The sequence below is a fragment of the Nicotiana tomentosiformis genome, chromosome 5, assembly GCF_000390325.3.
Source record: "Nicotiana tomentosiformis chromosome 5, ASM39032v3, whole genome shotgun sequence".
In the NCBI taxonomy this organism is placed as follows: Eukaryota; Viridiplantae; Streptophyta; class Magnoliopsida; order Solanales; family Solanaceae; genus Nicotiana; species Nicotiana tomentosiformis.
In genome coordinates, this window is record NC_090816.1 from 103,379,609 (window position 1) to 103,405,241 (window position 25,633).

Consider the following 25,633-nt stretch of genomic DNA (forward strand, 5'->3'; position numbering starts at 1 on the left):
TATCGGAGACTTGGTTCCAGAATACATGCAAAGAATGTTTGAGTTAGTCCTTAGTCATATGAGGAAATGAATTAAATAATGAAATATAGATAAGGGTTCATGAGAGAGTAGCGGGTCCATAATTGCTCCGAGTATGCCCTAGAATTCTTCATCTCCTATTGGTCCTGCGTTCAAAGAAAAATTCTTAGTAGGGGGTGTTGGTTTGTGTTGATCGTAGTCATGGCCTGGCCCTGGCTCTGGTGAGATTATTCCACAAAGTTCGATAGGTGGAATGATATTTTTTTTAAAATATTTTGAAAATTATTCATTTTTATGGCAAAGCGTAGTTCAATTACAATAGATGACTGAATCCGATTGTAACTACCTGACCAGTTGTTTTGAGAATTAAAGTCTCGTTCGGTGGCATAAGGCCTCGAGCAGTTTTGTAATGTGTATTATGACTTGCGAGTGAGGTCGATATAGGTTTTCAGATGATTCGGGGTTAAATTGAAAGAACAATTCCTATTTTGAAGTTTAAATGAAAAGAGTTGACTGGAGTTTGACCTTTGAGCAAACGACTTCGGAATAGAATTTTTATGGTTCCAATAGTTTTGTATGATAATTTTGGACTTAGGCGTGCGTCCGGAATCGGAGGTCCATAGGGTAACTTGAAGCATTTTAGCGAAAATTAGAAAGTTTAAGTTTTAGAAGGTTGAGAGGTTTGATCGAGAGTTGACTTTGGTGATATCAGGGCCGGAATGCGATTTTGAGAGTTGGATTAGCTCCATTATCTCATTTGGAACTTGCATGCAAAATTTGGCGTCATTCCGGATTAATTTTATAAGTTCGATTCGTGGTGTGATTTGAGACATCGAGCATGTCCATGTTATGTTATGGAATTTATTGGCATGTTTCGACGGGGTCCTGGGGGCCCCGGATGCATTTCGGATGGGCCACAGGACATTTTCTTATGTTTTGGAATGTTGAGTTCGGGTGTCTGATGTCCTTCTTTGCGATCGCGAAGGCACCAACGCGATCGTGTAGGCTATTTTGTGAGTGACCCATTTTTCTTCTTTGCGTTCGCAGTATAAGGTTTGCGATCAAGAACGTGTACATTCTCTTTCATTGCGATCGCGATGTGCAAATACTTGGGTAGCAGAATATATCTTCCAAATCTAGGGTTTGGCCATTTTTACCAAATCTTGACTTGTAGAGCTCGGTTTTGAGCGATTCTTCGAGGGTTTTTCAAACAAGTCATTGGGATAAGTGTTCTTCACCCGAAATGTATTATATTCCATGATTATTCCTTTATTTTTATGTTATAATTAGTATTTTGAGTTGAGGAAAATGGAAATTTTTGAAGAAATCTTTCAAAATGTAAAATGATGATTTGAGGGACGAATTGGTATCGGAATTTGATAATTTTGGTATGGTTGAACTCGTATCGGAATGGGTGTTCGAGTTTTGTGAAATTTATTAGGTTCTGAGGCGTGGGTCTGGGGGTTGACTTTTTAGTTTAATGAAACATCTAAGCTTTATTATCTGAAATTATTTTCTATGAGTTTTATTTATGGATTGAAGTTATTATGGCTAGATATGAGCCATCCGGAGGTTGTTTCACTTGAGATGGCCATTTTAGAGTATCTGCCTAGCTTCTTTGAGTTACGTATCTTGCTTAACTTTGTGTGGGGGAACTGCCCCTTAGGATTTGAGTCTTTGGTGCTATTTATGTCATGTGAAGCCCGTGTACGCGATGTGATTAGTACGTGCTCGAGCTTAGTTGTTGAAATTTGACCGTTTAGGTTTCTTAGGTTCTTATGTTCATTAGATATGAAGTTGCTTTGTGTCACGACCCAAACTAACACCTGTCGTGATGGCGCCTATTGTGGAAATAGGCAAGCCGACTCATTTCCAAAACAAACCGATGTTTTCATTTCAAAGATAATTTCAATGTTATTTAAACATAAAAACCTTCGTAAAAGAGTTCAAATCAAAATAAACGTGCGGAAGAAAAAGCCCGACATCGGGGTGTCACTAGTCATGAGCATCTACTATAATCTTTTTAACAATATCAAGGCTAACTCAGCCTGGAAAATAGCTAAATACCACTAGAAGAAGATAAAAGAGAGAAGAGCAGGGGCTGCGATCGCCTAACAGCTACCTTGTTATCTTCAAGAAAAATTTGCCACCAGAACAATCAATAACTGCTACCGTATCCCGATACACCTGAACCTGCACACAAGGTGCAAGGAGTAACGTGAGTACGCCAACTCAGTAAGTAACAATAGTAAATAAAGACCGAGCAGTAGTGACGAGCAATAAAGCATATAACGTTCATATCAGGAAATCTCAGTAAAATACCACATGTTTTTTTTAAACAAAATCAGGATTTGAATCAAACATCTCGTTTAAATCCAATTCCAGTAAAAATTATTTAAAGTTATTTTTCAACGATTTTCCAACAGAGAGAAATGCAAATGTGAGCAAAAATGATGAAATCATAAACAGACCCTCAGGCAAAACATCACTCATATATAGCCTCTCGGGCAAACCTCACAGTCACTCTTGCCACTCGGGCATACTTCACAATCACTCATGCCTCCCAGTCACTCAGCTCTCGGCACTCGGCACTCGGTACTCGCACTCAGTAGGTACCTGCACTCACTGGGGGTGTGTACAGACTCCAGAGGGGCTCCTTCAGCCCAAGCGCTATAATCTGTACAGACAACTCACGTGCGGCACGAACAACTCACGTGCTATTATAATAACGTATGCTGCAGGCGGGCAGCCCGATCCACACTCATCCACACAAATCAGGCCCTCGGCCTCACTCAATCATAAACCTCTCCAGCCACTCGGGCATTTCAGTAAAACAGGGCATTCGGCCCAAAACATTTATATGCATCAAAATAGAGTCTTAAAACTGAGTTACGCGGTAAACAAGTATAAACATGACTGAGTATGGATTTTCAATCGAAAACAATGAGGGGATGGTAAGAAAAGGCCTCCAAGGGTCCAAACAGCACTAGCGCAAGGCCCAAACATGGCATTCAGCCCAATTTATAGAAACTCTTTCTAAAACATATAAGTATCTTATAGTTTCAACAAAGTATGCAACTTTATAGTTGCTACGGGACGGACCAAGTCACAAATCCCCAACAGCGCACGCCCACACGCCCGTCACCTAGTATGTGCGTCCCTGAAACTAGTAGAATGATACAAAATCCGGGGTTTCGTACCCTCAGGACTAGATTTACAATCGTTACTTACCTCAAACCGGTCAAATCTCTGCCCCACAATGCTCTTGCCTCTGGACTCGGCCTCCAAATGCTCCAAATCTATTCACAATCAGTACAATACCATCAATATAGGCTAATGGAATGAATTCCACAAGAAAAGCTTCAAAATTAGACCACAACCCGAAATTGACTCAAACTCGGCCCCCGGGCCCACGTCTCGAAATCCGACAAAATTCTCAAAACTAAAAAGCTCATTCACTCACGAGTCTAACCATACTAAATTCATCAAAATCCGACATCGTTTGGTCCTTCAAATCCTTAAATTACTTCTCCAAAAATTCAAAGCCCTAACCCCTCATTTTCACTAATTACAATGATTAAACAACGGAAAATCACCATATATACAAGTATTAGGGCTCAAGTAACTTACGTCAATGAAGCCCCCTTGATTCCCTCTTCAAATCTCTCCCAAAAGCAACAAAAACGGAATAGAAATGGTGAAGAATGCACCAAAATTCACGAAGTGTGCAATATGTACCCTCTGCCCAGGCTTCTCGCACCTGCGGCCATTTTCTCGCACCCGCGCGACCGCACCTATGCAACTCACGTATGCGCCCAGACTCTGTATCTGCGGCAAACCCATCGCACCTGCGAAGGCGCACCTGTGCTTTTCCTCCGCTTTAGCGAAGCCTGCCCAGCATTTCCCTTTTCCGCATCTGTGCCCCAGGTTTCGCACCTGCGGGCTCGCAGATGCGACCTCCAATTTCGCACCTGCGCATCTTGCCTAGCCCAGCATTTCCCGCACCTGCGCACTCCCCATGCACACCAGCGGCCTCGCACCTGCGAGGCTTTCTTCCGCAGGTGCGAAAATAGGAGTAGCAGCAGCTTCAGCTGCATTTTCCAACTTCGACAAATCCGTTAACCACCCGGAATCACCCCGAGGGCCTCAGGACGTGAGCCAAAAATTCCAACAAGCCATATAACAATATACCAACTTAGTCGAACCTTCAAATCACTCAAAAAAACATCAAATCATCAAATTGCCATCGGATTCAAGCCTAAGAACTTCTAAATTTTGAAATTCGGCAACCGATGCCGAAACCAACCAAACCACGTCCGAATTACTTCACAATTTGCACGCACATCACAAATGACACTACGAACCTACCCCAACTTTCAGAATTCCATTCCGTTCCTGATATCAAATGTTCCACTGCCGACCGAAATCGCCAAATTTCCAATTTCGCCAATTCAATCCTAATTCTACCACAGACCTCCAAATCACATTCCGGACGCACTCCTAAGTCCAAAATCACCTAACGGAGCTAAAGGAACCATCAGAATTCAAATCCGAGATCGTTTACACATAGGTCAACATCCGATTGACCTTTCCAACTTAAGTTTCTACTTAAGAGACTAAGTGTCTCAATTTACTCTGAAACCACCCCGGTCCTGAACCAACTAACCCGATATAACATAACATAGCTGAATAACACAAAAAGAAGTAGAATTGGGGAAAACGAGGTTGTAACTCTCGAAACGACCGGCCGGGTCGTTATATCCTCCCCCTCTTAAACATCCGTTCGTCCTCGAACGGGTCTAGAAACATACCTGGAGTCTCGAATAGGCATGGATATCTTCTCTGCATCTCCCGCTCGGTCTCCCAGGTGGCCTCCTCCACAGGATGACCTCTCCATAGCCACGTGCTCCACATCATAAGTCATATCACCCTCCAACTGAACCGTGCTAAAATCCAAAACATGGGACGGATCTCCAATATACTTCCGTAACATGGAAACATGAAACACTGGATGCACACTCGACAAGCTGGGTGGAAAGGCAAGCTTATAAGCCACCTCCCCTATCCTCTGAAGTACCTCAAAAGGCCCAATGAACCGGGGGCTTAACTTTCCCCTATGCACAAACCTTATAACACCCTTCATGTGTGATACCTTCAGCAAAACCTTCTCCCCAACCATAACAGACACATCACGGACCTTCTTATATGCGTAGCTCTTCTGTCTAGACTGCGCTGTGTGAAGCCGCTCCTGAATCAATTTCACCTTATCTAATGTGTCCTGGACCAAGTCTGTACCTAAGAGCCTAGCCTCACCTGGCTCAAACCATCCAACCGGAGATCTACACCTCCTCCCATATAAAGCCTCGTATGGAGCCATCTGAATACTCGACTGATAACTGTTATTATATGCAAACTCCGCGAGTGGCAGAAATTGGTCCCATGAACCCCCAAAGTCAATGACACAAGCACGCAACATGTCCTTCAATATTTGAATAGTGCGCTCGGACTGCCCATTCGTCTAAGGGTGAAAAGCTGTGCTCAACTCAACCTGAGTACCCAACTCTCGCTGCACGGCTCTCCAAAACTGTGATGTGAACTGAGTACCCCTATCTGAAATGATGGAAACTAGGACACCATGCAGGCAAACGATCTCTCGGATGTAAATCTCAGCCACCCGCTCTGAAGAGTAAGTAGTACCAATTGGAATGAAGTGCGTGGACTTGGTCAACCAATCCACAATAACCCAAATAGCATCGAACTTCCTCAAAGTCCTTGGTGATCTGCTCCCACTTCCACTCTAGGATCTCCAATCTCTGAAAGCAAACCACCCGATCTCTGATGCTCATACTTAACCTGCTGACAGTTGAGATACCGAGCCACAAACCCAACTATATCCTTCTTCATCCGCCTCCAGCAATAGTGCTGCCTCAAATCCTGATACATCTACGTGGCACCCGGATGGATGAAATACCGCGAGCTGTGGGCCTCCTCAATAATCAACTCTCGAAGCCCATCTATATTAGGCACACATATCCGGCCATGCATTTTCAGCATGCTGTCATCACCAATAGTCACATCCCTTGCATCACCTCTCCGAACCTTGTCCTGAAGAACAAGCAAGTGGGGGTCATCATACCGACGCTCCCAGATAGAGTCATAAAGAGAAGACCTGGAGACCACACAAGCCAATACCCGACAAGGCTCTGAAATATCCAATCTGACAAGCTGGCCCGCTAAGGCCTGAACATCCAATGCCAAAGGTCTCTCTGCTGCTGGAAGATATGCTAAACTCCCCAAACTCTCTGCCCGGCGACTCAAAGCATCGACCACCACATTGGCCTTGCCCGGATGGTACAAAATAGTGATATCATAGTCCTTAAGAAGCTCCAACCATCTCTGCTGATGCAAATTAAGATCCTTCTGCTTTAACAGATACTGCAGACTACGGCGATCAGTATAGATCTCACAATGAACCCCATATAAATAATGACGCCAAATCTTTAAGGCATGAACAATGGCTGCTAACTCAAGATCATGGACAGGATAGTTCTTCTCATGGGTCTTCATTTGGCATGAGGCATAGGCAATCACCCTACCCTCCTGCATCAAAACACAACCAATGCCTATCCTCGAGGCATCATAATACACGGTGTAAGAACCTGAAGCTGATGACAGAACTAACACTGGAGCTGCGGTCAAAGCAGTCTTGAGCTTCTGAAAGCTCTCCTCACACTCATCCGACCACCTGAATGGAGCACCCTTTTGGGTCAATTTGGTCAAGGGCGATGCAATAGATGAAAATCCCTCCACAAAAGCGACGGTAATAACCCGCCAAACCAAAATCACTCATGCCTCCTAGTCACTCAACACTCGGCACTCACACTCAGTAGGTACCTGCGCTCACTAGGGGTGTGTAAAACTCCGGAGGGGCTCCTTAAGGCCAAGTGCTATAATCTACACGGACAACTCACGTACTATAATAATAAAGTTTGCTGCAGGCGGGCAGCCCTGATCCACACTCATCCTCACAAATTAGGCCCTCGGTCTCACTCAGTCATAAACCTCTCAATCCACTCGGGCATTTGAATAACACAGGCATTCGGCCCAAAACATCTATATGAATAGAGTCATAAAACTGAGTTACGCGGTAAACAAGTATAAATATGACTGAGTATGGATTTTCAATCGAAAACAATGAGAGGATGGTAAGAAAAAGCCTCCAAGGGTCCAAACAGCACAGGCACAAGGCCCAAACATGGCATTCAGCCCAATTTATAGAAACTCTTTCTAAAACATATAAGTATCTTATAGTTTCAACAAAGTATGCAACTTTATAGTTGCTACGGGATGGACCAAGTCACAAATCCCCAACAGCGCACGCCCACACGCTCGTCACTTAGTATGTGCGTCACTAAAACTAGTAGAATGACACAAAATCCGGGTTTTCGTACACTCAGGACTAGATTTACAATCGTTACTTACCTCAAACCGGTCAAATCTCTGCCCCACAATGCTCTTGCCTCTGGACTCGGCCTCCAAATGCTCCAGATCTATTCACAATCAGTACAATACCATCAATATAGGCTAATGGAATGAATTCCACAAGAAAAGCTTCAAAATTAGACCACAACCCGAAATTGACTCAAACTCGGCCCCGGGCCCATGTCTCGAAATCCGACAAAATTCTCAAAACTAGATAGCTCATTCACTCACGAATCTAACCATACCAAATTCATCAAAATCCGACATCGTTTGGTCCTTCAAATCCTTAAATTACTTCTCCAAAAATTCAAAGCCCTAACCCCTCATTTTTACTAATTACAATGATTAAACAACGGAAAATCACCATATATACGAGTATTAGGGCTCAAGTAACTTACCTCAATGAAAACCCCCTTGATTCCCTCTTCAAATCTCTCTCAAAAGCTCCAAAACCGAATAGAAATGGTGAAGAATGCACCAAAATTCGCGAAGTGTGCAACATGTACCCTCTGCCCAGGCTTCTCGCACCTGCGGCCATTTTCTCGCACCCGCACGACCGCACCTGCACAAATCACTTATGCGCCCAGACTCTACATCTGCGGCAAACCCATCGCACCTACGAAGGCGCACCTGTGCTTTTCCTCTGCTTCAGTGAAGCCTGCCCAGCATTTCCCTTTTCCGCATCTGCGCCCCAGGTTTCGCACCTGCGGGCTCGCAAATGCGACCTCCAGTCTCTCACCTGCGCATCTTGCCTAGCCCAGCGTTGCCCGCACCTGCGCACTACCCACGTGCACCAGCGGCCTCGCACCTGCGAGGCTTTCTCCTGCAGGTGCGAAAATAGGAGTAGCAGCAGCTTCTGCTGCATTTTCCAACTTCGACAAATCCGTTAACCACCCGGAATTACCCCGAGGGCCTCGGGACCTCAACCAAAAATTCCAACAAGTCATATAACAATATAACAACTTAGTCGAACCTTCAAATTACTCAAAACAACATCAAATCATCAAATTGCCCTCGTATTCAAGCCTAAGAACTTCTAAATTTCGAAATTCGGCAACCGATGCCGAAACCAACCAAACCACGTCCGAATTACCTCACAATTTGCACACACATCACAAATGACACTACGAACCTACTCCAACTTTCGGAATTCCATTCCGTTCCCGATATCAAATTTTCCACTGCCGACCGAAATCGCCAAATTTCCAATTTCGCCAATTCAATCCTAATTTTACCACGGACCTCCAAATCACATTCCGGACGCACTCCTATGTCCAAAATCATCTAACGGAGCTAAAGGAACCATCAGAATTCAAATTCGAGATCGTTTACACATAGGTCAACATCCGGTTGACCTTTCCAACTTAAGTTTCTACTTAAGAGACTAAGTGTCTCAATTCACTCTGAAACCACCCCGGTCCTGAACCAACTAACCCGATATAACATAACATAGCTGAATAACACAAAAAGAAGTAGAATTGGGAAAAACGAGATTGTAACTCTCGAAACGACCGGCCGGGTCGTTATATCCTCCCCCTCTTAAACATCCGTTCGTCCTCGAACGGGTCTAGAAACATACCTGGAGTCTCGAATAGGCGTGGATATCTTCTCCGCATCTCCCGCTCGGTCTCCCAGGTGTCCTCCTCCACAGGATGACCTCTCCATAGCCACGTGCTCCACATCATAAGTCATATCACCCTCCAACTGAACCGTGCTAAAATTCAAAACATGGGACGGATCTCCAATATACTTCCGTAACATGGAAACATGAAACACTGGATGCACACTCGACAAGCTGGGTGTCAAGGCAAGCTTATAAGCCATCTCCCCTATCCTCTGAAGTACCTCAAAAGGCCCAATGAACCGGGGGCTTAACTTTCCCCTCTGCACAAACCTTATAACACCCTTCATGTGTGATACCTTCAGCAAAACCTTCTCCCCAACCATAACAGACACATCACAGACCTTCCTATATGCGTAGCTCTTCTGTCTAGACTGCGCTGTGTGAAGCCGCTCCTGAATCAATTTCACCTTATCTAATGCGTCCTGGACCAAGTCTGTACCTAAGAGCCTAGCCTCACCTGGCTCAAACCATCCAACCGGAGATCTACACCTCCTCCCATATAAAGCCTCGTATGGAGCCATCTGAATACTCGACTGATAACTGTTGTTATATGCAAACTCCGCGAGTGGCAGAAACTGGCCCCATGAACCCCCAAAGTCAATGACACAAGCACGCAACATGTCCTTCAATATCTGAATAGTGCGCTCGGACTGCCCATCCGTCTAAGGGTGAAAATCTGTGCTCAACTCAACCTGAGTACCCAACTCTCACTGCACGGCCCTCCAAAACTGCGATGTGAACTGAGTACCCCTATCTGAAATGATGGAAACTGGGACACCATGCAGGTAAACGATCTCTCGGATGTAAATCTCAGCCACCCGCTCTGAAGAGTAAGTAGTACCAATTGGAATGAAGTGCGTGGACTTGGTCAACCAATCCACAATAACCCAAATAGCATCGAACTTCCTCAAAGTCCTTGGTGATCTGCACCCACTTCCACTCTAGGCTCTCCAATCTCTGAAAGCAAGACACCCGATCTCTGATGCTCATACTTAACCTGCTGACAGTTGAGACACCGAGCCACAAACCCAACTATATCCTTCTTCATCCGCCTCCAGCAATAGTGCTGCCTCAAATCCTGATACATCTACGCGGCACCCGGATGGATGAAATACCGCGAGCTGTGGGCCTCCTCAATAATCAACTCTCGAAGCCCATCTATATTAGGCACACATATCCGGCCATGCATTCTCAGCATGCCGTCATCACTAATAGTCACATCCCTAGCATCACCTCTCCGAACCTTGTCCTGAAGAACGAGCAAGTGGGGGTCATCATACCGACGCTCCTAGATACGGTCATAAAGAGAAGACCTGGAGACCACACAAGCCAATACCCGACAAGGCTCTGAAATATCCAATCTGACAAGCTGGCCCGCTAAGGCCTGAACATCCAATGCCAAAGGTCTCTCTGTTGCTGGAAGATATGCTAAACTCCCCAAACTCTCTGCCCGGCAACTCAAAGCATCGACCACCACATTGGCCTTGCCCGGATGGTACAAAATAGTGATATCATAGTCCTTAAGAAGCTCCAACCATCTCTGCTGATGCAAATTAAGATCCTTCTGCTTTAACAGATACTGCAGACTCCGGTGATCAGTATAGATCTCACAATGAACCCCATATAAATAATGACGCCAAATCTTTAAGGCATGAACAATGGCTGCTAACTCAAGATCATGGACAGGATAATTCTTCTCATGGGTCTTCATTTGGCATGAGGCATAGGCAATCACCCTACCCTCCTGCATCAAAACACAACCAATGCCTATCCTCGAGGCATCATAATACACGGTGTAAGAACCTGAAGCTGATGATAGAACTAACACTGGAGCTGCGGTCAAAGCAGTCTTGAGCTTCTAAAAGCTCTCCTCACACTCATCTGACCACCTGAATGGAGCACCCTTTTGGGTCAATTTGGTTAAGGGCGATGCAATAGATGAAAATCCCTCCACAAAAGCGACGGTAATAACCCGCAAAACCAAAATCACTCATGCCTCCTAGTCACTCAACACTCGGCACTCACACTCAGTAGGTACCTGCGCTCACTAGGGGTGTGTACAAACTCCGGAGGGACTCCTTAAGGCCAAGTGCTATAATCTACACGGATAACTCACGTACTATAATAATAAAGTATGCTGCAGGTGGGCAGCCCTGATTCACACTCATCCTCACAAATTAGGCCCTCGGTCTCACTCAGTCATAAACCTCTCAATCCACTCGGGCATTTGAATAAAACAGGCATTCGGCCCAAAACATCTATATGAATAGAGTCATAAAACTGAGTTACGCGGTAAACAAGTATAAATATGACTGAGTATGGATTTTCAATCGAAAACAATGAGAGGATGGTAAGAAAAAGCCTCCAAGGGTCCAAACAGCACTGGCGCAAGGCCCAAACATGGCATTCAGCCCAATTTATAGAAACTCTTTCTAAAACATATAAGTATCTTATAGTTTCAACAAAGTATGCAACTTTATAGTTGCTACGGGACGGACCAAGTAACAAATCCCCAACAGTGCACGCCCACACGCCCGTCACCTAGTATGTGCGTCACTAAAACTAGTAGAATGACACAAAATCCGCGGTTTTGTACCCTTAGGACTAGATTTATAATCGTTACTTACCTCAAACCGGTCAAATCTCTGCCCCACAATGCTCTTGCCTCTGGACTCGGCCTCCAAATGCTCCAGATCTATTCACAATCAGTACAATACCATCAATATAGGCTAATGGAATGAATTCCACAAGAAAAGCTTCAAAATTAGACCACAACCCGAAATTGACTCAAACTCGCCCCCCGGGCCCACGTCTCGAAATCCGACAAAATTCTCAAAACTAGACAGCTCATTCACTCACGAGTCTAACCATACCAAATTCATCAAAATCCGACATCGTTTGGTCCTTCAAATCCTTAAATTACTTCTCCAAAAATTCAAAGCCCTAACCCCTCATTTTCACTAATTACAATGATTAAACAACGGAAAATCACCATATATACAAGTATTAAGGCTCAAGTAACTTACGTCAATGAATCCCCCTTGATTCCCTCTTCAAATCTCTCCCAAAAGCAACAAAAACGGAAAAGAAATGGTGAAGAATGCACCAAAATTCGCGAAGTGTGCAATATGTACCCTCTGCCCAGGCTTCTCGCACCTGCGGCCATTTTCTCGCACCCGCACGACCGCACCTGCACAAATCACTTATGCGCCCAGACTCTGCATCTGCGGCAAACCCATCGCACCTGCGAAGACGCACCTGTGCTTTTCCTCCGCTTTAGTGAAGCCTGCCCAACATTTCCCTTTTCCGCATCTGCGCCCCACGTTTTGCACCTACGGGCTTGCAGATGCGACCTCCAATCTCTCACCTGCGCATCTTGCCTAGCCCAGCGTTGCCCGCACCTGCGCACTCCCCACGCGCACCAGCGGCCTCGCACCTGCGAGGCTTTCTCCTGCAGGTGCGAAAATAGGAGTAGCAGCAGCTTCAGCTGCATTTTCCAACTTCGACAAATCCGTTAACCACCCGGAATTACCCCGAGGGCCTCGGGACCTCAACCAAAAATTCCAACAAGTCATATAACAATATACCAACTTAGTCGAACCTTTAAATTACTCAAAACAACATCAAATCATCAAATTGCCCTTGTATTCAAGCCTAAGAACTTCTAAATTTTGAAATTCGGCAACCGATGCCGAAACCAACCAAACCACGTCCGAATTACCTCACAATTACGAACCTACTCCAACTTTCGGAATTCCATTCCGTTCCCGATATCAAATTTTCCACTGCCGACCGAAATCGCCAAATTTCCAATTTCGCCAATTCAATCCTAATTTTACCACGGACCTCCAAATCACATTCCGGACGCACTCCTAAGTCCAAAATCACCTAACGGAGCTAAAGGAACCATCAGAATTGAAATCCGAGATCGTTTACACATAGCTCAACATCCGGTTGACCTTTCCAACTTAAGTTTCTACTTAAGAGACTAAGTGTCTCAATTCACTCTGAAACCACCCCGGTCCTGAACCAACTAACCCGATATAACATAACATAGCTGAATAACACAAAAAGAAGAAGAATTGGGAAAAATGAGATTGTAACTCTCGAAACGACCGGCCGGGTCGTGATATCCTCCCCCTCTTAAACATCCGTTCGTCCTCGAATTGGTCTAGAAACATACCTGGAGTCTCGAATAGGCGTGGATATCTTCTCCGCATCTCCCGCTCGATCTCCCATGTGGCCTCCTCCACAGGATGACCTCTCCATAGCCACGTGCTCCACATCATAAGTCATATCACCCTCCAACTGAACTGTGCTAAAATCCAAAACATGGGACGGATCTCCAATATACTTTCGTAACATGGAAACATGAAACACTGGATGCACACTCGACAAGCTGGGTGGCAAGGCAAGCTTATAAGCCACCTCCCCTATCCTCTGAAGTACCTCAAAAGGCCCAATGAACCGGGGGCTTAACTTTCCCCTCTGCACAAACCTTATAACACCCTTCATGTGTGATACCTTCAGAAAAACCTTCTCCCCAACCATAAAAGACACATCACGGACCTTCCTATATGCGTAGCTCTTCTGTCTAGACTGCGCTGTGTGAAGCCGCTCCTGAATCAATTTCACCTTATCTAATGCATCCTGGACCAAGTCTGTACCTAAGAGCCTAGCCTCACCTAGCTCAAACCATCCAACCGGAGATCTACACCTCCTCCCATATAAAGCCTCGTATGGAGCCATCTAAATACTCGACTGATAACTGTTGTTATATGCAAACTCCGCGAGTGGCAGAAACTGGTCCCATGAACCCCCAAAGTCAATGACACAAGCACGCAACATGTCCTTCAATATCTGAATAGTACGCTCGGACTGCCCATCTGTCTGAGGGTGAAAAGCTGTGCTCAACTCAACCTAAGTACCCAACTCTCACTGCACGGCCCTCCAAAACTGCGATGTGAACTGAGTACCCCTATCTGAAATGATGGAAACTGGGATACCATGTAGGCAAACGATCTCTCGGATGTAAATCTCAGCCACCTGCTCTGAAGAGTAAGTAGTACCAACTGGAATGAAGTGCGTGGACTTGGTCAGCCAATCCATAATAACCCAAATAGCATCGAACTTCCTCAAAGTCCTTGTTGATCTGCTCCCACTTCCACTCTAGGATCTCCAATCTCTGAAAGCAAGCCACCCGATCTCTGATGCTCATACTTAACCTGCTGACAGTTGAGACACCGAGCCACAAACTCAATTATATCCTTCTTCATCCGCCTCCACCAATAGTGTTGCCTCAAATCCTGATACATCTTCGCGGCACCCGAATGGATGAAATACCGCGAGTTGTGGGCCTCCTCAAGAATCAACTCTGAAAGCCCATCTATATTAGGCACACATATCCGGCCCTGCATTCTTAGCATGCCGTCATCACCAATAGTCACATCCCTAGCATCACCTCTCCGAACCTTGTCCTGAAGAACAAGCAAGTGGGGGTCATCATACCGACACTCCCAGATACGGTCATAAAGAGAAGACCTGGAGACCACACAAGCCAATACCCGACAAGGCTCTAAAATATCCAATCTGACAAGCTGGCCCGCTAAGGCCTGAACATCCAATGCCAAAGGTCTCTCTGCTGCTGGAAGATATGCTAAACTCCCCAAACTCTCTGCCCGGCGACTCAAAGCATCGACCACCACATTGGCCTTGCCCGGATGGTACAAAATAGTGATATCATAGTCCTTAAGAAGCTCCAACCATCTCTGCTGATGCAAATTAAGATCCTTCTGCTTTAACAGGTACTGCAGACTCCGGCGATCAGTATAGATCTCACAATGAACCCCATATAAATAATGATGCTAAATCTTCAAGGCATGAACAATGGCTGCTAACTCAAGATCATGGATCGGATAGTTCTTCTCATGGGTCTTCATTTGGCGTGAGGCATAGGAAATCACCCTACCCTCCTGCATCAAAACACAACCAATGCCTATCCTCGAGGCATCATAATACACGGTGTAAGAACCTGAAGCTGATGACAGAACTAACACTGGAGCTGCGGTCAAAGCAGTCTTGAGCTTCTGAAAGCTCTCCTCACACTCATCTAACCACCTGAATGGAGCACCCTTTTGGGTCAATTTGGTCAAGGGCGATGCAATAGATGAAAATCCCTCTACAAAGCGACGGTAATAACCCGCCAAACCAAAATCACTCATGCCTCCTAGTCACTCAGCACTCGGTACTCGCACTCAGTAGGTACCTGCGCTCACTGGGGGTGTGTACAAACTCCCGGAGGGGCTCCTTAAGCCCAAGCGCTATAATCTACATGGACAACTCACGCACTATAATAATAAAGTATGCTGCAGGAGGGCAGCCCCGATCCACACTCATCCTCACAAATCAGGCCCTCGGCCTCACTCAGTCATAAACCTCTCAATCCACTCGGGCATTTCAGTAAAACAGGGCATTCGGCCCAAAACATCTATATGCATCAAAATAGAGTCATAAAACTGAGTTACGCGGTAAACAAGTATAAACATGACTGAGTATGGATTTTCAATCGAAAACAATGAGAGGATGGTAAGAAAAAGCCCTTAAGTGTCCAAACAGCACTGGCACAAGGCCCAAAATTGACATTCAGCCCAATTTACAAAAACTCTTTCTAAAATATATAAGTATCATATAGTTTAAACAAAGTATGGAAATTTGCAGTTGCTACGGGACGGACCAAGTCAAAAATCCCCAACAGTACACGCCCACACGCCCATCACCTAGCATGTGCGTCTGTAACAAGGCTAAGACAAGATACCTACAAATAACCTGTGCAGTTAAATATCAAGAGATAACGAGATGACAAGTAAAGTATCAAGTATAATAATAGGATAGTAATATGTGAGAGAGATAATACGTACATAAGTAAAGGGACATATAATGGGAAAGTAAAGGAAGATGTTACTGAGTAAACCACAATCATGCATTTACAACAAATCTTAACAGCCTTTCAAAGGAAAATTACGAAGCCACAACCCCAAGTCCTCAATCATAATAGCAAAATAATGAACAATGAAATCAAAAAACAACATGGCATCACCCTTTGTTCTTTTACTCTTTTCCTAACAAAAAAGCACCTTTCATGCGCAATCACTCTCTTTCTCACAATATGATATAATATAGCAAGCACGAAAAAAATACTTCATGCACAATCACTCTCATTCTCACTATATGATATAATAGCAAGCACGGAAAGACCCTTCGTGTGCAATCACTCTCTTTCTCAAAAGCACGGAAATACCCTTCGGGCATTTCACACTTCCTGACCAAGTATTACATATAAAAAAGTACCAAGCAAGGTGGGAAGCATAAACAATATCAAGGATAGTAATTGAACATAACTCGCCATATGAGAATTTACCAACACTTTTGTACCAATAACCAAACAATAATTTAACAATCTCAACGCCCAATATCTCAATAAGGTGCAATAGTAAATAACATGAATAAGAGAAATCAAAGGGTTATCGGGTAGCATGCCCGATAGGTCTGTAGGAAACAAATTTGAAAAGTCACTTGCTACTGGAATAGAATCATTAGTAGGAGTATCAGCACTAATATTCCTCACAAAAGCTAGATACGACAAACACTCTTTCTAAACCATTAGTTGAGCTTTTAGAATGGAGATCACTCTACCAGGAGTGTGACTAAGAGAACCCTTTCATTCTAACCTTGGCATGGACAACGTCACAGTATTAACATGACAATCACGAATAGCATGGTGCGGAGATAGCCAATCCATACCCAAGAACGCATCATATTCCACCATATATAATAATAGAAAGTGCGCCCTCATCTCAGAACCACATATAGTGACCGCACAGGACCGATAAACTTGATCCACCATAATATAATCCCCAACCGATGTAGATACGTGAATAGGGGTAACAAGTGAATCACGTGGCATATATAGACAAGAAGCAAAGTATGACGACCCATGTGGATAAGTAGAGCCAGGATCAAACTATACTAAAGAATCCATGTGGCACACAGAAACAATACCTGGAATAACTGCATCAGAAGCGACAACCTCGGTCCTCCCTGGGAAATTATAGAAGCTAGTCTAGCCTCCATTAGACTAAGCTCCACCTCTAGGATGACCATGTCCTGGATAACCTCCCCCCGGCTAGGTGAGTGGGTGATGTAGCAACCGACTCAGGAATCATAATCTGACCTCCTTGCTGCATTGACCCTCTGCCAAAATAGGGGAAGTATGTCCTGACATGCCCCAAGTCTCCATACTCATAGCAACTCCTAACCAAAAATGACTGGGGGTCATGAGTCAACTCTATGCTGTAAAGATAAACTCTGAATAGTTGGAGTGCAATGTGAACTCTATGCTGGAAGTGCATTGATAGGAAGCTTCATGATGTGGCTTTCATGCAGGGTGAGAAGGTTTTTCTTTGAGTTTCGCCTATGAAAGGCGTGATGAGATTTGGGAAGAAGGAAAAGTTGATCCCTTGGTATATTGGTGCTTTTGAGGTGTTAGAGAGTGTTGCCGAGGTGGCCTACAGACTTTCTTTGCCACCAATCTTTAAGGAAGTTGATACGGTGTTTCATGTTTCCATGCTTTGGAAGTATTACGAGGATTACTCACATATAGAATGATACAAAATTCGGGGTTTCGTACCCTCAGGACTAGATTTAGAATCGTTACTTACCTCAAACCGGTCAAATCTCTACCCCGCAATGCTCTTGCCTCTGTACTCGGCCTCCAAATTCTCCAAATCTATTCATAATCAGTACAATACCATCAATATATGCTAATGGAATGAATTCCACAAGAAAAGCTTCAAAATTCGGACTCAAACCCGGCCCCCTGGCCTACGTCTCGAAATTAAAAAAAAATCACAAAACTAGAAAGCTCATTCACTCACGACTTTAACCATACAAAATTCATCAAAATCAGACATCGTTTGGTCCTTCAAATCCTTAAATTACTTCTCCAAAAATCCCAAGCTCTAACCCATTATTTTCACTAATTATAATGATTAAACAACGAAAAATCACCATATATACAAGTATTAGGGCTCAAGAAACTTACCTCAACGAAGACCCCTTGATTCCTTCTTCAAATCTCTCCCAAAAACCGAATAGAAATGGTGAAGAATGCACCAATATTTGCGAAGTGTGCAATATGTACCCTCTGCCCAGGCTTCTCGCACCTGCGGCCATTTTCTCACACCCGCGCGACCGCACCTGCGGTCCAAGGAGCCACACATGTGCAACTCACTTACACGCCCAGACTCCGAAGCTGTGGCAAACCCATCGCACCTGCGAAGGCGCACCTGCGCATTTCCTTCACTTCTGCGAAGCCTGCCCAGCATTTCCCTTTTCCGCATCTGCGCCCCAAGTTTCGCACCTTCGGGCACGCAAATGCGACATCCAATCTCACACCTGCGTATCTTTCCTAGCCCAGCGTTTCCCACACCTACGCACTCCCCATGCGCACCAGCGGCCTCGCACCTACGAGGCTTTCTTCCGCAGGTGCAAACATAGCAGTAGCAGTAGCTTCAGCTGCATTTTCTAACTTCGACAAATCCGTTAACCACCCAGAATCACCCCGAGGGCCTCGGGACCTCAACCAAAAATGCAAACAAGTCATATAACAGTATACCAACTTAGTCGAACCTTCGAATCACTCAAAACAACATCAAATCATCAAATTACCCTCAGATTCAAGCCTAAGAACTTCTAAATTTCCAAATCTGGCAACCGATGCCGAAACTAACCAAACCACGCCCGAATCACCTCAAATTGTGAACACATCACAAATGACACTACGAACATACTCCAACTTCCAGAATTCCATTCTGACCCCGATATCAAATTTTCCACTGCCGACCGAAATTGCCAAATTTCCAATTTCGCCAATTGGAGCCTAATTCTACCACTGACCTCCAAATCATATTCCGGACGTAGTCCTAAGTACAAAATCACCTAACAGAGCTAACAGAACCATCAGAATGCAAATCCGAGATTGTTTACACATAGGTCAGCAGCCGGTCAATATCCGGTTGATTTTTCCAACTTAAATTTCTACTTAAGAGACTAAGTGTCTCAATTCACTCTGAAACCACTCCGGTCCCGAACCAACTAACCCGATATAACATAACATAGAAGATTAATACAAAAAGAAGTAGAAATGGGGAAAACAAGGCTATAACTCTCGAAACGACCGGCCGGGTCATTACACTTTGTTATGTTGAACTCTCCATTTACTAGTTTCACCTCTACGTGTCTTAATTGGAATTAATTGCTTCACGTTCCACTTTTATTGCCTATTTGACTCTTGTGTGCCTTAACGGAAGTTGATGCCTCTTCTATTGCCATGCTATCCTTCCCTAATTGCTTATTCTTAATTGAATATGTTGTATCGCTTTCGTAATTGCTCAACCCTAAATGAAGTTTAGTTATCCATTATCATAGTTGACTCATCCTTAATTGGAATTAATTACTCAGGTTACCTCCCTTGTTATGGAATTGTACTTTTGTGGAATCATTGTTACATATTATTTCTTCCTTTTTGAGCTATTCTTGTTGAGATTAGCATTCTCTGTTTTGTCTTTCTTTGTGAGCTCGTTTTACCGTTTCTTTGTGTTCCAAGGTTCTTGAGTTGATTTACTTGCCGTATTTTCATGTCATTGTTGTTGTTGTTGTCGCTGTTGTACTCAGTTATTGAGGCGAGGGCTATGCGCGGTTGTAGTATTGACATTGTTTAGAGGTAATGTTGTGGAATATGGGCACATGTTGTGAAAGTCATTTTATTGTGATGTTGTGTTTTTTGCACGTGTTATTGTTGGGAGGATTTGTTCGGGTGTTTGCACGAGGTTTCTGCCGTGCTATTATTACTATTGATATTTGCACATGCGGCATGACAAGGCGGGATATATATGTGGGTTTGCACATGTAGCGATATAAGGTAGGAATATTATTTTGCGCGTGCGGTGAGATAAGGCGTGCATTTACTTTATTATTGCGCATATGGCGAGACAAGGTGAGCTATGTCGGGGAATAATTTATGATGGCTTGGGGGGACTATTATTGTTGTTATTTGTGTAGTGGTGTGCCTACCATGTGTGAGTTATACCGTGTACATTTTGTGGTGATCGTATCTTATGTGTGGTTTTTGTCTCTACTCTTACTTGTTGACTTGAATTGTGGTAGAACACATGCACAAACATACACGTAAATAAATCACCCATATCGGTTAAGAAGATGAATCTTGCTGTTATTGACCATTTACATATACTCACATGTACTTGCCTTCTGTGTGAGAGTTATCCTATTGGCACGTGAGTTGTCCGTGCTGTCATGAGTCATTGTTATTGTTGGCACGTGAGTGGTCTGTGCGGATATTAGATATTGTCACTCTCTTGGCACGTGAGTCATCCGTGCGGTTATGAATTTGTAATGTGGGCACAAGAGGCCAAGTGATTAGGGTACAAAAATTAGGACCCGTGATTTGTGCTTATGAGGTTTGGTACCTCGTGGAAATTCCTGAATATATCTTGTGTAAAAGTGGTTGTTCTTGTTGAGTTGGTACTTGTTTTCATTTATTTGGTTTCATCGAACTTGGACTGTGTCGAGCTTACTCTACACCATTACTATCTGTTTGCTTCTTGTGTATGGTGTAAATTTCTTGCTCAGGTAATAGATAGCCTGCTCTTTCCTCCCCGTCTCGTCGTGTTGTCCCAACACACATACAAATGCATTATCCAGAACCGACGGGTATAGTGACAATGGCTTTCCGTGTTCGGGAGGAACCAATACTGGTGGATTTGACAAATACTCCTTGATCTTGTTGAAAGATTTTTGACATTCTTCTGTCCATTTTATAGCAGCATCCTTTTTCAATAGCTTAAAAATAGGCTCGCAGGTTACCGTTGACTGGGCTATGAACTTGCTGATATAATTTAATCTTCCAAGGAAGCTCATCACATCCTTATTGCTCTTAGGCGGTAGTAGATCTTGAATGGCCTTGATCTTTGAAGGATTCAGTTCTATCCCTTTCCCGCTGACAACGAAACCTAGCAATTTTCTGACGGGACTCCGCATGCACACTTTGTAGGATTCAACTTTAAATTGTACCTCCACATACGTTCAAAGAATTTATTCAAATCATTTAAGTGCTCTAAACTTTTTCGAGATTTGATGATTACATCATCCATATATACCTCGATTCCTTGTGGATCATGTCGTGAAAAAAGGGTTGTCAGGACCCTCATGTAAGTCGCACCGGTATTCTTGAGGCCGAATAGCATGACCCCGTGGAAATAAACTCCCCATGGTGTAGTGAATGTTGTCTTCTCTACATCTCTTTCATGCATTAGGATCTGGTGATACCCAGCTAAACAATCCATGAATGAGTATAGATCATGTTTTGCACAATTATCGATAAGGATATGAATGTTTGATAAAAGGAAATCATCCTTTTGGACTAGCCTTGTTAAGATCTCGATAGTCCATACATATCCTGATCTTCCCATCTTTCTTTGGTACCGGTACGATATTTTCCAACCATCTGGGATAATTGGTTGCTCTCACCGCATTCGCCGCTATCTGCTTAGAGACATCTTCTTTTATCCTCAAACTCAAATCTAGCTTGAACGTTCTAGGTTTTTCGTTTAACTGGCGGTCTAACAGGATCGGTGGGAAATTGATGTGAGACAATGTAGGTGCTCAATCCAGGCATGTTGTCATATGACCATGAAAACACATCGATGTATTGTCGGAGGAGATCAACCGATTCTTCTCTCCTTGTTCTGCTTCAAGATGGATATTGATTTGAGTTTCTTTCACGTCTTCTTTGCTTCCCAAGTTGATTGCTTCTATTTCTTCAAGGTTAGGCTTTTTCTGGCTTTCTAACTGCTCAATCTATTATGGGAGGTTATCAGGCATCATGCTTTTATCGTACTCCTCGTAGTTTGGATCATTTTGCTCTAGGGTTTTGTTACATGTCAAAATCGTGGACACATGTTTTTATTTATTTGATTACTAAAAAGAAAAACTAAGTATAAATAAAGCAGTAAATGAATTTGCAATGATTTTAAGAAAATAAATTATTTTATTTCATAAAAAAGGGAACGTCTAAGAATTCAAGAAGGCAATTGACAAAAAAGTACAAGCACGGTTCAGGCCTCAATTGACCATGCGTTTTTCAAAAGTTTACAATTCCACACTACCAAAACTTATGACGAATAAGAGATGGGTTGGCGATGCAATTCTGTAAGGCCTCTCCTAGTTCGGCATCCCGAATGGTCGGTGTATTGATATCAACTTCATCATGGTTTTCCTCGATCATAGTCACGAACAATCTTCCTATTCCATCAATGATGTGATCATTTGGTACTGAGCTCTGACCCGAACACGGAACATGCTCTAGCACAAAAGCCTTCTTCCCAAAGTTAACGGTGCAGGTCTTTCTTGTTGAAGGCTGATACCCTAAACCAGTTGATACCCTAGCGTCCCTTTGGCTGAATCAGCTTTGTTATCCCCTCTGATCAGGTTCCCAGCCCGGTATCTAGTCGGTACCCGTACTTCATCATCTCTCTCATTGCCATCTTTGGTCTGTATGGCGACTATATACCCAGACCTTGCTCGGTCTTCTATATTTCCATGATTTGCATGATCTCGAACGTGTGAAAGGCGACCCCATCTAATCCTTCTATGAATAGAATTGCATGTTCTACTTACTGTGAATTACACTCTCAACCCCACTCAAATTTCATGCACTAATGGAGAGTGGACAGAACAGCCCTTGCCATAAGAATCCAGGGCCTTCCCAATAACAGGTTGTATGAGGATGAAATTCCCATTACTTGAAGAAGTATTGGGAACTCAACTGGTCCAATCTGCAGAGCTAGGTAGATCTCTCCAACGACGTCTTTCAGCGACCCATCGAAAGCTCTCACTCTTACATGGATTTCCTTCACCTCTCTCAAATGAATACCCAACTCTCATAGAGTAGAGAGTGAGTACATATTCACTCGTGATCCCCCTTCAACAAGCACTCGAGGCACCACTTAATCCCCGCACTTGAATGTGATATAGGCTCTGTTATGATCCACATCTTCTACAGGAAGTTCGTCTCTTTGGAAGGAAATCATGTTTGCCTCAACCATCTTTCCAAAGGTTGCTGCCAATGCCTAGCTGTTAGTGTTACTTGGCACACTTACTCCACTCAATACCTTCATCAGAGCACCTTTATGACTGTCATAACTCATTAGTAGATCCATGATTGATATGTGTGAAGGGGCTTTCTTTAACTGTTCTTCCACAAAATAATATTTAGCTGGCATCTTCCTCCAAAACTTTGCCACCTCGCCATCCTTTATGTTTCTCCTCTGAATCTGTTCTCTACTTGGATTTCCTCTGTTTATCTCCTCCGGAGCGTAACACCTTCTTAACCTGGTCTTTCCATGGGCAGCCGCGAAATCTGTCATTTTTCCTTTTCCTTTCTGCTAGTACGTCCATGGAACAATCTTGTACTTTTGATTCTCCTCTTTCCTGACGATGGCACTGGACTGTTGTTGGTATGTCTAGACCATTACCTGAGGTTTCAACTTATAGTAATCAACGAAGTTCTTTGGGGTGGGACTCTTGCAGCCTCAGCGTTCCCAATTGTGACGGTTGTCCCATTCATATCATAATCTTGGTCCAAAGCGATCATGTTAGCTCATTGATTTTTGTGGTTCGGCAGCACGTTACGATTCACATTTGGCGGAGCCGGGGTACATTGGATGGCTTGACTCTTGATCAGCGACTCAATCTCATTCTTCAGCCTAAAACAATCCTCGATATTGTTGACGATCAATTTTGACCCTCACTTTTAAAATTAAATTATTTATACTTAACGATTGCAATAAATGTGTTAAAAATATTTTCTAATCAATAATACTTATTTTTATACAAATATAACAAAAATAGGAATTAATAGTGTTAAATCAATAATTCAATATTAATTGTTTATTAAATATATCACCCTTATTATTTTGAAAAATGTAAAATAAACTCTATATTTTGTTACAAAAGTTTTACAATTAATTTAACAAATTAAAATTTATTTTTTGATTAACTCGTTTATTATTTAAATTAATCCAAAATTATTTCTATAATTTTGAAAATAAATATTTTAATAAATAAATGATTAAATATGGTAATTTCTTGGGTATTTGATGATTATATTTTCTATCACATTTAAGTAGAATTAGTTAAGTTAATTAAGTTAATTTTAAAGTGGTTAAAATATCAAAAGGCTATAATTGCAAATGATCAATTAAATACAAAGTGGCAATTTCTCAAATCAATTTCGGCCCAAACGTTGGCCCAATCCCTCATCTGACCCAATTCAAACAACCTCACCTATCCATGCTGGCAATCCACCCCTACTTCCACGAACCAATCATAGCTTTCCACGTAGCTCTCCAATCCCACCCACATAAGAAACACAAATCCATCTGGACCATTGATCCGACTGATCAACGCTCCATAATTAATCTCTATTTTCTCTTTATTTTTAACTCCTACCAGATTTCATCACGACCGTTGGATTACAAGAATCCAATGGCCATCGTTTCCCCCCAAATTAAATCGTTCACCAATTTTAATTCATCAAAATATTAGAGTCGTTGATCAAACGATCCAATGACTCACGTTACATCTCTCATTTTTAACTTAGAGAGCAACCACTAATCCTAATCATTCTCCACCAAACCCACCGCCCCCGTTTCCCCTTTTGCTCTCTGCTCTCTCGTCCTCCCAGCCTCCATCAATCACTAGACCTTGCACAAATCTATGCAAGGTCACCAAATCAACCATGAATTCATCATTTTTGTCTTCCCCACTCGCAAATCTCGTCGATTCCTTTCCCATTCCACCGATTAAATTTAAAACTCCCAAATACGAAACCGTAGCCTAAAGGTGAAACTTCAAACTCGTTTGATTTCCCTCATGTTCCATCAAATCAGATGCATGAATGGAGTTTTCTCTGAGTTTCATCATGAGTATTCGATGTCCAGAGGTCAAACGCAATTACCTTTGGACATTTGTGCCTTAGCCGATGGATTTTGTTTATTAACGGTTGATTTTAATTCTCAAATCGTCCAGGTAAAAACCTTCATCAATTTTTCCCTCTGTTTTCTCTGATTTACCCACTTTGCTTTCATCATCCACTCATCGTCATCTTCCACTCACTATTTTCAAATTTGCCTAAACCCTAGGCATTGAATGATACTGTAAATAGAGGCTTTAATTGCTTATACCAAGGCATAATTAACACACAACAACATACACTGAGAATTACTTCACAATCAAAATCTTAAGTTTTAAACTATTTTTTCACTTTCGTACTCTCTTTTTCGGTTCTGAGCTTATTCACTGTTCGAAGTTTCAGTATTTGGTTCCTAAGAGGCAAAACAAAAAGACTTTGTTTGGTTTGCTTCTCCGAGGAAG